We start from the raw sequence: 13,264 nt of genomic DNA, 5'->3' as shown, positions 1-13,264 counted from the left end.
GTCTAGGCCTTAAAGTCGAACTGTACAATTTAAGGGCTGCACTTCCCCCAACTCACCTTATGACATAAATAACACATTTTGACTACTTATTGGTTGAAAAAAAAATCGATAGGTTTCTTTTGATATAAAAAAGCCATATTTTTAGCAAAAAATTACCGTTCTCTTAACACTTCCAGTGCATTTACTTTTTCATTATTTTTAAAACTTTTTGTGTCCATCCCTTCGTGAGATACTAGAGAGTGATATGACCCTCCGATTTGCAAATAATTAACTTAAAACAGGTTTTATGGGTAAATGTCTGAAATTTCCCCCGAAAAAAAAGTTTATTGGTGTCTAAGTTTAATTGATCATTATTTTAAAACAGTGCATGCGCATTACCTTTTTGAGGTTAATATCACAGTAATGTGTTCAATTACCATGTTTGCAAGGTTTCAAATCTTTAGAGTTAATACTTTTTCGCTAGAGCTGTTCGCGTAATGAAAAACTTGAAAACTTGGTTATGAGAAAATCAAGAAAGAAAAAGTAAATTTCAGTTATGAGCAGTGCAATTGAGTTTAGTAAATTTCTTCTTGTTTTCCCAATAATTCAACGATTTAAAAAACATTTGCGGATTTAGAAAGAAGAACACTGGGGCTCATTGAATTTCTCAAAATCTAAAAATCGATTTTTTCGAAAACTAGGGTGTTCGCCTATCTTAACGGATAACAGATGAACCAATTATGATATCTCTTTCTTTTTGAGACAAAGACACACACACACACACACACACACACACATATATATATATATATATATATATATATATATATATATATATATATATCAAAAATATTCTAATAATTTTTGCACTTCTGTATATATACCTTGATCAAGCGTGCACTCGGCTAGGTCTTTTTTTGTAGCACTAGATTATTAATAGCTAGAGACATTATTTAAGACCTTAACTTTTTTTTCCAGTTTGCGCTGTAAAACTTGCTTGCATATTTTAAGTGTTGATACCAATCTATAAAACAACTTTTCCCGTGTAGCATGGAGTTTGTTAGCTTCTTATACGTTACTTAGAATTTGGATTCCAACATTTTTCAGTAAATTTTAATTACACTTCTTCGTTTTTCACACGACTTTAATAATGTATCTTGTGTTCGACAAGGAAAGAGTTCTTTGATTTTACACCTTTTTTCTGTGACTTTTTCTATTTTTCCACGCAAAAAAAAAAAAAACACTTCCAATTGATTTTAGTACCTATGCAAGGCATTTAAAAGGTTCACCTTGTTTTCGTTCTCTCTAATGATTCTAGTTTTGCGATTAGAAAAAAAATGTGCAATAAATACCTCTCTCTTTCCGTGTTTTCCCCTTTTTATCTGAAAAAAATGCATTAAAAATGTATGTATCATCTATCCCGCGAGATTTATCTAAAAATAAGATATTGTGGCCTTCATGGTAGTTTTTTTTTTCATTTAATATTTTTATTAGTTATTGTACGAAAAAAATCGATGCAGATTAAGATTTAAAATAAGTCGTAATCAAACATTTTAAATTTAAAAATCTTCAATAGAATCCGCTAATGAACAATTTGTGTTGATCAAGTAAAGGTAATACTTAAGAAAAATGAATCAAGTTCTATCTTTAAATAAAATATTTTAAGCTGCTCTTTTACATTAATATTTAAGTGAAATTTATCAAAAGTTAAGTTACTTTTCGTAAATTATAATCTTATTTCACACGCGATAAGCTCAAATATAATCACTATTGTCATTTATGTATTACTTTAGATTCAGATACAAAACTCGCCATTTAGAATCAAAGCATAATTAATTGTAGCTATTCGAATTTGTTTCAGTTTTTATTGTTTAATGTTGCTTTGAAACTCGGATTGAAATTCTTGAAACCAATATGTTGCTCACTAAATAACGAATCAAATAAAGCAACACTTCTAAGGAATAAATAATCCCTTAATGGGTGCGAATATATTCATTTCTAAACCACACAGCTTAGATGTTCTTCCACAATGCTGTACAGTGCTATTTGAAAACTTAAAGCCTAATATAACTATTGCCTACTTATAATCCGATAAAGGTATCAAAATAGAGGAAAATAAGTAAAAATATTACATATGAAAGTGAAAAAAATGGCACCGATACGGAAAAAAATATTGTTTGCTTCCAAGAGATCATAATAATTCTATACTTGGTTTTCTAATTTAAAGCCAGGAAGATTACAGAAAATTACAGACTTTTTTTAAAGAGGAATTTGCTTAAAGTACTACTGTGAGGATAAAATATATACATATGGCTAAGTCAATATTGAATACCATTTGTTATTTTAGGACTCTTTGTAAAGGAATAAAATTTCGAAACGGCAAAAAGCAGATCAAATATATTTTGCTTTTTCCAATATATTAGATTTTAGATATTTTAAATCCAAGAACTATTTAGTGAAGTGATTGCCTTCCAGAGATATTTTGTTTGAAGGTGTGTTGAATTAAATTTTTACATGTTTCCTATTTAAGATGTATGTCCGAACTTAGTTGCATTTATTTAATAAACTCTTAGACATAGGAAAGGGTGGCCCAAAGCGGGTAGGTTTTCGAAGTACACTTGAAAGTTTTAGTTTTTGGCCTTTTATTTAAATAGTTTTGGTTTTATTTCATAGGCAGGGTTATCGAACTTCAAAATAAAAAGTGATTCGCGCATTATTTCAAACACATTATTTATTTATTATCTAATATTACAGACACTTGAAAAAACCGCTTTGCCCTAGCAGGGGGCCCAAATCGGTTAAGCTTAACTAATTGTGATTTGGTACATTTGCCAATTAAATATGAAGTTATAAATATAGTATATATATATATATGCTTTTAAAACTATAGTGGGCCATCTGGGACCGTGAAAAGCCGTCGTTACATAGAGCGTCGTTAAACAGAGAGCCAACTGTATATATATATATATATATATATATATATATATATATATATATATATATATATATATATATATATATATATATATATATATATATATATATATATAATATATATATATATATATATATATATATATATATATATATATATATATATATATATATATATAAAAGTTATACTTATCTAATTGAAATTAAAAATCTAAGTCAGCACATGTTTCAAGAAATTATAAATAAATACATGATTAAATCCTATACCCCGCTTTCCCCCCCCCCCCCCAAAAAAAAAACGGAATGACCACCGTACTTTATAGGTGAACGTTATAGGTTATAGTGCTAAAATAACGCAATATTATTGACTATCGAAAAAATAAGCTGGTCTTCGACTAATGAAAAATTACAAAACTTTATTTTTTAAATGTATCATTTTTTTTTAAACTGTAAGCCTGGTTGCGCCATGCCGCTTTTCTGCTGCTTCGCTTGGACCATGGGGGAGGGGGAATACGAAGACCTACCCGCTTTAAGCGATATACCCGCTTTGGGCCACCCTCCCCTAATAATTAGTTCTGATAAGAAGAAATAAATCTTCTTAGAAATCTACGTAAACGATGTGGTTTAAAAAAACATTATAACGCTGGCTTAATTTTAGTCGATTCCAAAAGCGTACCTTTCAAATTATACCATTTGTTACCCAATTAATTGGAGGATTGAACACGCATTTTTTTTTTTCTGTAGTTCATTTCTCAAAAAAATAAATGATTCAATATTACAGGAATACACAGCTATCACGTCAATATGAACTGTTAATGCTTCTGTTTGTTTCCTTCTTTGAATTCAATATAAAAAAATGTATCAAACAGAACTAGCAACAAATTACGAAGTTGTCTCGTATATCTTGTATAAAAGTAATTTTAATTGTAGAAATTCTTTGAGAAATCCGTTGCCAAAACGCACTTGTTGATGTCTTGGTACATGTACACACCTTTGTTAAATTCCCTGAATTATTTCTTATTTTGTATCAACTAAATTGGGGAAAAAAAACTTTACACCTTCACCGGTACACCTTTCTACAGGAACTGAGAAAGATAGTCAAATAAAAAACTTTCGAACCCAAAGCACAGGGAATGCAATTTTACATTAAAAGGGACGACTCAGGGTGTTTGGAAAACAAAGTACAAATGCAAAAGCCGCATAATCCAGAGACGTATAAACGATTCTTTACTGTAGGAAAGGGTCAGGCACAGTGAGACAAAGCCATTTTTTTAAAATTTTTAAATTATAATGGGGAAATGATGCTAGGTAACCATGAATCTGCATCAATTGACCATGTGAATTCTGGGATATGAAGTTGATGATTGTGTTTGTAATCAAGTGATCGTTATTTTTCTGATTTAAGGCAAGTAAAGGTTTTTCCTTGACTCTCACATGCATCAAATTAATAAAATTTTCTTTCATGAATAAAAATTAGCCTATATAACTAATTATCATTAAAACACTTAGAATAGGCTTTAAACAAACTCCTTAAAATATTGAATAATAAGAAAAAGACGGAGTGAGACAGTCGTAGTTGGGACAGAGTGAGAATGTCTCGCTGAGCCCCATTCCTAAATCTAATTCTAAAGGGATGGTTCTTTTTTTCAATTTATTTTATGATCTAAGAATTTTGAACTTGTTTTTTTTTAGTTTCACAAGTAGTTTACCTCATTAAAAACACGAATTAAACCGCGTAAGGCAAAAAAGAGACATTTTCTGACGATTCCATGAAAAATTCATTTTTAGCTTACCTTCTGATTTTAAGTAAAATTACAAATAAAGTAACTCATAATATTCTGTAAATTATAGATAAAAACCAATCCAAAAGAGCCATCTTGCTCCAGTGTAGCAGTGAGTGTTTTCTTAGGTTAGAGTTTCAGAGGATATCAATAACCGAAGAGAGAAGAAGTTGAGTAATAAAGAAAGACCATAAAAAGGGAAAAACTATCATTGCATGTGGTACTCATGGAAAACAAATTTTGGAAGAAGAAAACACAAAAACTAGAGAAATGAAAAAAAAAATCAAAAATATAGAAAAAACGTTGGCATAAATGACACAACTGATGAGGTAGAGAGAATTTAATAGGTGTCCTGATACTTTATCAGACCATATTGATATGTACGAGAATCTATACCTTCTGGGTTTGAAGAGCTTGATCGTGGGACACTTGAAGTTTTGATAGAATTGCCATCAATTAGATTTTTTTTTATGTTATATATTCTAATGGTAGGTGATAACGATGGAGGTTTATACATTAGTTTTTGCGCAAAAGTAAAACCATTTTAACTGTTTTTTTATTTCACCATTTGTACCAGAAATTGCATCTGTTCCGAATAAAACTATTAAATTGTTAGTAACAGCTCCTACAAAAAGAAATGATAGGAAGCGAAATCAATGTTTTTTGTGATCTAAAAATTAAAATTTCATTTTGATGCACGGTGAAAATTGATTTTTTTTTCATTATGACTTCATTTTGATTTTAAACGATGAACGTATTATATTTCACACAACCCTATATGATGTCTCTCTGTGCCTTGTATGCTGTCTCATTGTGCCCCACGCTTGGGATACAGTGATACAAAGTTTTACGTTTCCTTTTTTTATATTATCTGAAAAACTTTAAATAGTAATGAAAAAAAAATCGAAAATGTTTGCATACTTAAGCTGTATTGCAAACCTACCTTTAAAATATTCTCATAGAACCAAAGTTTCCTGATTCCTTGAATTTTACAATGTTCCTCTTATTGCTCCACCCTGCCCTACTATGTGTGTGTGGCTTTAGTTCCAAAGTATTAGCATTTAGAAAAAAAAATTTAAGAAATCATTCTGACTCTTTTAAAAAGAGTTACGGCTTAAATACCAACGGAATAATTGTACTAAGTACATTTTTTAAATCAGAGTGGAATGTGATATACAATAAGCTATTTAAAAAAAGGCCCAACTTTTAACTTAAATTGTAAATGTATCTTCGTACAAATATTTTAGAATTTATGATGAACAAACATTTTTTTTGTATTAGAATGAAAGGAATAATTTAAACGGAAAATAATTTTGGCACTTTTATAAACTACGAAAGTTTATAAAACTCCCGGGTAAAGATGGTACTTTTCCATTAAAGGTTCAAGGCTTATTTACAGCACTTTTTTTCCAAAGTGCGCAAAACAAAGTGCTAGTGGCTCGTTAAGCGTTCGCGGAATCATCATTGCTGAAATTGAAAATTTAATGTTTAGATTTTCAGTAAAGGAATCTATCAAACGGGACTTAGTTAAATTAAAATGACAAATCCTCTAGCCCCCCTTCCCCAGAAAAAAAAGAACCCACTCGATAAATATACATATTATTTCGATGCTTCATAAGGTCTATGTAACTTCATATTATATGTTTATCAGTGCTGATCATAAATATGATATTAAATATTAAAGTGTTTTTAAAAAATTACTTTCTTTCTCTTAATTCTGCCGATTCTGCTCTTAAACTATTACCAAAAACAATGAAAAAAAAGTAATTATAAAGTTACTTTCGTGAATAAAGTCAAAACACGTAATTTATAGTTAGTCATTTATTTATTTGAAATGCAATTTTATATCTTTTCCTTTGCAATGCTGCTGTATAAGAGATCTGTGAGAGAGACTGCGTAGCTTTTACAATGTAATATTGAAATGAAAGAAGCATGAATCGTTATTTAGTGTGTATATCTCCCAGTTTTGGAGGGGATCATTATCGGAATTGAGTTCAAAGGGGTAATATTTGAGCGCAAGTAGGGTCTCGAGCAAATGTTTTGACATGTATGCCCCCGAAACGCAGGTTTCAGCTGTCTTTGATAACTTATAAAAGGGGTGATGGTATCCCTTACAAGGTCGTCATTTAGGAAGACCAGTGGAAAAAAGGATCAATTTCTATACCCTGGTTTAAAAAAAATAGTTTTAACCCATAAGTTGGAGTGTTTTTTTTTCTTGTAAAAATAGCGATCTTTATGCATCCATTGCCCCCCCCCCCTCATCCCCTCCCTGGAAAAATCAAAATAACGCACCAGCCCGTGTCCTCTCCTCAGGATTCGTACTTGATTTGAATGTGTTAGTCAATTTCAAATAATTTTCCTCAAACCCAAAATACTAAAAAATCATACATCTTCTCTAGTACAGTAGTGAATGGTAGTTGCTTCTCACCAATAAGTTGGCAAAATTTTACTATACAAAACGCGTTTGGGAGTTTGAAATATTATAAGCAACGGTTTAACAAAGCCCAAATTCTTTAAGAAAAATATATTTAAAAAAATGCCCTTCTGTGTCTGGACTTAGGATATTTTTGTCGAACCCAGATAACTCAACTGGGTAATTTTCTAAACCTTATGCATTTCACATCACTGATTCCAACAAATGAATGCGTTGCGCCATCTTTTAGCAACTTCACATTCTAGAAACTAATTTTTAAAACTTGCAATTCACTTTTTAGATATTTTAGTGTAGATAATCATACCCAATCTGCATTACGATTTTAATTTCTGAAGTAATTTTGTAGTCGGCAGACTTACTACTAATACTAATATTCGACAAATTATCAGGGTCGCAAACTCTGATCGTTTGTCGCCTCATGCACAGAAGTTTAATTAACATTCCGAAAATATAATGCAACGAAAATAGTTAATTGTATTAATTCTTTAATAATGCACTTCACCAACCTTCGTTGTTTTGCTTCGTAAAAATGCAATTAATTAATGAATTACTGTAAATTGTTGACAAAGCTCCAGTTTAATAGTTATTAGTACTTTTGTAACATTTCACTCATTTCCGATTTTATAAAACTAATTAAATATTAATAATTTTGAAAATAAAGAAAATTTAAGCTTATAACATTGCTTATGAAGCACAAACAAACCACAAGGTAACATTTTCTAAAATATTTACTGTAAAAAAAAAAAAAAAAAAAAAAAAAAAAAAAAAAACACGACCTTCAATTTCTGACTATTTGTCTTTCTGTAGAGAAATTCAAAATGTTTGCCGCTACAAATTTTAGGATGAAAACGTCCCAACTGAAATAAAATGCATTTCGCAACTCCAATGAACTATAGGGAGTGCTGCAGTCACTGTCTAATGGCGGATGAAAAAAGTTAAACAAACACATGCCGTAACTTATAACTTGCTTTGACGCTTGGTGAATGACAGTAATTTTTCATTGTGTTTGTGGGAAGCTTTCTTTTCTATTCTTCTGAAATTACATTACACCATAAACTGTCTGAAGCCTATATGTTACCCTGAAGAAAACACGTGGAATGGAATGTTTTACCTTTTTCGGTTGTATTGTTAAACACCGCAAGGGTGGCGTATTCGAAACTGGAGTTGCGAATACCTTTATATAGATTTTATACTTGATTATAAAAAGCATTCTGTGTCACAAAAACTAATACAATAAAATGTTGTGGATATAAATCTTTGGCATAAACTGTACAACATTATGCAAAACACATAACATAGCAGCACCAAAATTAAAACGGCACAATGACGTTTCTTTGCAGTGTTAACAATAAGAAATTTCTTCTTAAGTGATATAACTCTTCTTTCTCTTACTGTTGCGCAGAATTGAACAAGTAATTTTAAAGATTATATTTACAGCCTTATATACATAAAAGAAAATTCACTAAGCTCCTGACGTCAACAAAACGAAAATTTGCGCCACAGCATGATTACTTGATAATATTTTTTGGTAATGCTTGACATGCAGGGAAATGCTTAATTTTGACAAGGCTGAACTGGATCCGGTAACTTAACTGTTTTACTGGTACGACTGGCATTTTAAAGGAAGGAAGAAACGGAAAAAAAAAGTCAACGATTAAACGGAATCTACTGGAGTTTAGGGTAAAAATTTAAACTATGAAAATATCTAAAAAGCCATTGCTTGGAACAAAGTAGAAGAAAGTTTCACAAGTCATACCTTGACGGGCGATTTTCTAGTCTTTAAACAATATAGAAAAAAAATCGCTATTGTTGTTTTTATTGTTGTTTTCGTATGGCAAGTACAAAAGGAAAGGCAAAAAAAAAAAAAAAAAAAAAAAAGAGAGAGTCAAATTGAGCCAAAAGCTTCTAATACGCTTTTGGCGACTTCTACGGCCGAATTCGTTATTGGAGTCTACAAATAATATAACAATGATTTCTTTCAACTGAATCTTTTGCTTAAATGATGTTTATTACGTTAAACCGACAAATTAGAAAGCTTATTACATTTTTACATTTTAGAAATCAAAGAAAAAAAGTTATTCACATTGTTAATTTTTCAGCACAACCCATCATATTAAAATATTTATGAATATAAATATAATTACTCCGTTTTACAAAAAATGAAGTATTGCATTCGCGAAAAAAATTTCACTCAAAAGTCGACCTTAATTTCCATTTTACTAACCCCCGAATGAATATTGAGTTTTTTTTTTCGACTTGAACGCTCGAGAAAATAAAAGAACGTATAGACACGCGCCTAAGAACGTATAGACACGCGAAATATCCATAATGACGCTACCCGAGGTAATTATAATGAATATGCTCGTGACGTCTGTTGTACGTATATGTGTGTGCGTATGTGCGTATGTATGTCGCATAACTCAAGAACGGTATGTCCTCGAAAGTTGAAATTTGGTACGTAGACTCCTAGCGGAGTCTACTTGTGCACCTCCTCTTTTGGTTGCATTCGGGTATTTCTAAAGGGGTCTTTTGCCTCTTTTTTGTGGGGGAAATCATTGTTAATTTCGATGTAAACTCTAGTAATGTTATAATTTGGCAGACACTTAATGATATATCGCCAATCTTTTGGTCGCCAAGTTTTGTCTCCAACTTGGCGACAAATTTAGCGATTTTTTTTTTTTAATTTGCTTTAATTTGGCCACTGTTGGTGATATTTAGAGAGTCAACTATTGAATCACATTAAAGTTGCCATTAATGGTGAAATGACATTAAATCGGAGTAAAAGGAAGTCATGTGATGCACACATCAGTTCGTTACATTTAAGAAATCAAAGAAAAAAGGGGTATTCAAATTGTTAAATTTTTTTAGCCCCAACCCATCATATTAAAATATTTATGCATATAAATATAATTTTTATAACGATAAACAGATATTCGCAAAACAGCAAGATAGTTTCTAAGTATTAAGTCTTTTCGTTTACTCTGCAGTTTGCAGTTTAATAGGAATGAACTCGTCGCTCAAAACCCTTTTGTCTAAATCAGTGTTCTAATGAAATTTCAGGACACGTGATTAAATACGTTGAACTACCCGAAGTGCTTTGTCGTAATAATACGTAATTTGTCTGATAGAACATGGAAATATTCAGACTATCGAATTGCTTACACGATAAAACCCTCATTCGCTCTGGAACATTCGAACGTAATTCCGCATCAAATCGTCTGGCGTATCAGACTAATATCTTTCCATATTTAATCATTGCGTTGAAATGCAGACTAAGTTGATTTTCTGCATGTCGTTGATAGTGGAGTAGTTTCCAAAAATTTAAAAGTATTTTTTCCTGAAAGAGCGTTTCTTAATTTTAATATTAAAAAAAAACTTAAATCTGTTCGCTTTCATTGTTTATATTTCAGCCGATGACGTCACAAATGATGAAATGCCATTCAGTGTTGCCATTCACAGAACAAAATATTTAATTCGCAGCTTTACTCACGTGTATTGGCAACGATATGGTTGATAACAAGCGTAGAGCGCTATGTTTTATTCGCTTCTTGATTATCATAACGTGGAAACGCTGTAGTAAGATGCGCCAAAATGCATAGTTTGTGACGTCATCAAGACCACGTCTTGTGTGAAAAATCGGACATTTAAAAAAAATAATTAAAAAGTAACTGTTGGGAAATTGAAAGTAATTTCTGGGCCCAGGTTATTATTTTTGCTTATTAAATCAATTTCAGTGACTAAAAGTAGTACTTCTGACTGAAGGAAACAACCTCATTGTTTAATTATTTGATTTTAAAATCCTAAAAAAAAATCTACAACTTTCTATCTTTATTTCTTTGTTTTAATTTATTTATTTATTTATTCTGAAATGAAATAAAATGTAAAAATGAGGGTCGTGTTTATTATGTCAAAGACGGTAATCTAGTTAGAATATGAATAACATATTCTTGAATATAAGATGCAGGTTAACAAAAAGTGTGAAATGTTAATACTCTACTTTTAAATACTTTTAGTTTATAAAGTTTTCTGCTGAATTTTCTGCATTTTTTTTTTAACTTGAAAATTTTTTTTAGAAATGTAAAATTTTATAAAAAGCTTCATGTGAGCACCATCTAACTGAAAGATTCATGCTTTTAGTACTTCGAAATAATGAGTGGGTGTTTTTCATGTACGTACGATGGAGTGACCTTTTTAAATGCATATTTTTGAGACTTTTTCCTATAGGGGAAGGGGGAGACCATGTGAAAAACCTTTTTCATTTCATTGTTTTGTAAAAATATTATCAGTTTCGGAGGATTCACATTTAGCCATTGTTGAATAGCATTTTTCTTAGTGCCATAAAAAAATATTTCTTTACTTTAGGGACAATAGAAGAAAAAAATATCAGTTTGATCACATGTGCTCCTCCTTTATTTCAGCAAGCCTATGGCTCACATGAGGAAGAAAGAAAACAAAGGACAATCATTATGTTTCGAACAAATACTGAATGTTAAGAGTTCACATGTATATGTATGACATTAAAGTATTTTTAACCAATACAGTGGTCAATTTAACAAGTTAAGTAATGTGTCAATAGTCAATAATAAAAATATGGTTTCCCAAATATATAAACCATCTTACGGTATTGTTTCCTTTTTACCTTGCCACAATCATTTTCTTTTTTCTGTGTAGCATGTTATTTTGTTTATCAAATAAGAAATGTTTGTAAACACTAAGAATTAATTGTATTCGCTTGACTCACTACATTTCCGAGAGTAAACGAATAGCTATGGTAGACTTTTAATTACCGTGGCATTGCCATGTATCTGCATATTTTAGAACTATAAGTTTTCACGTATAACAACCTCTTTTGATTCATCGATTGTTGAAAAGGAGACTATTTTGAAGACTACTTTTTCATATTTCAAGTGGCTAGAGTTTACTATTTATTTTTTTCGTGTAACTCAGTGGAAGTTCTGAGTACACGTGAAAAACGAGTTTAGAAAAAAACTCCATACGTACTTGCTTTTTTTTTTATGTACGCCAAAGAGGTTGGTTTAACTTCCTTTGAAACTGTCTTACTATATATTTCGTGCGTCATCAGTTTTAAGGAATAATAAACCATTATTCGAGCCATAATAAACTCATGACTCGAAAAAACATCATCAATTTGTAGGCATAGCTTCTAAAAATAAGTTTTAAGTGTTCCTTCATATCAAAAAATCGTTGTATATAGTGAGGGATATTCAACTTTCAATTCTTCATGCTTGTCGTTATCGTTGTCGTTTTACTTATTTTTGTCATCTAGATTAGTTTGATTTTGAGCTTCAATTCCTGTAAGAAATATATATCTTGGTTGGTCGGTTGGTAGTAATTGGGTCTTATGGAGCAAGAACCAGAATAGACAAATACTGCGTCAAGTACAGTCGAAACCCGCTTAACACTAGAACGACTGACATTTTCTGTATACCTAGAAAGACCTGAAGGGGCCAGTGTGGCCCCTACCCATTTTTAGAGTGAATTCTTTTAAAAATTCTTCCTGAGGGAGTCCCACATGCCTGATACACCTTCTCTCATGACTAAATAAAAAACTTAGTACTTAATTATTTTTCAGTTTTTTCTCTCTATACTAGACAAAAGGTTGAATTAGTTTTTCCTTTCTAAGAGCAATGGCCACCGTTAGGGATGGTAAGCAGTCGGTACTGTTTATAGCATTTGGATATTCAATCGGCTGCATAAAGAGGAAGTTTACAGGTTAAAACTATAGTGAATGGCATTTTTTTTTATGCTACAACAATTAGGAGAAAGGAAAAAAATAAATATTTTTAATTGTCAAAATGCTTAGGGGCCACTGTGGCCCCTCCCGTCTTTCTAGGTATAAGGATCAATATTAACAGTACTATGAGGCGAAATGATTAAATGATTAAACAAGCATTCAAAATAGTGTCATATAATGAAAAGTCAGAAAATTCCATTAAGTTCCGTTAGATATTATCCGAGTTATTAAACAACAAAACTACGCGAGGGGCCACACAGGCCCCTCCGTCTTTCTAGTGTTAATGGTATAAACCATTTTTGCCACGAAAAAATATTTTAATAAGCGGGATATTCCATTAAACCGGGATCAAAAATAATGCATTACATTGAAAATGTATTT

The sequence above is a fragment of the Uloborus diversus genome, chromosome 1, assembly GCF_026930045.1.
Source record: "Uloborus diversus isolate 005 chromosome 1, Udiv.v.3.1, whole genome shotgun sequence".
NCBI classification, from domain to species: Eukaryota; Metazoa; Arthropoda; class Arachnida; order Araneae; family Uloboridae; genus Uloborus; species Uloborus diversus.
This window is presented reverse-complemented; position numbering follows the sequence as displayed.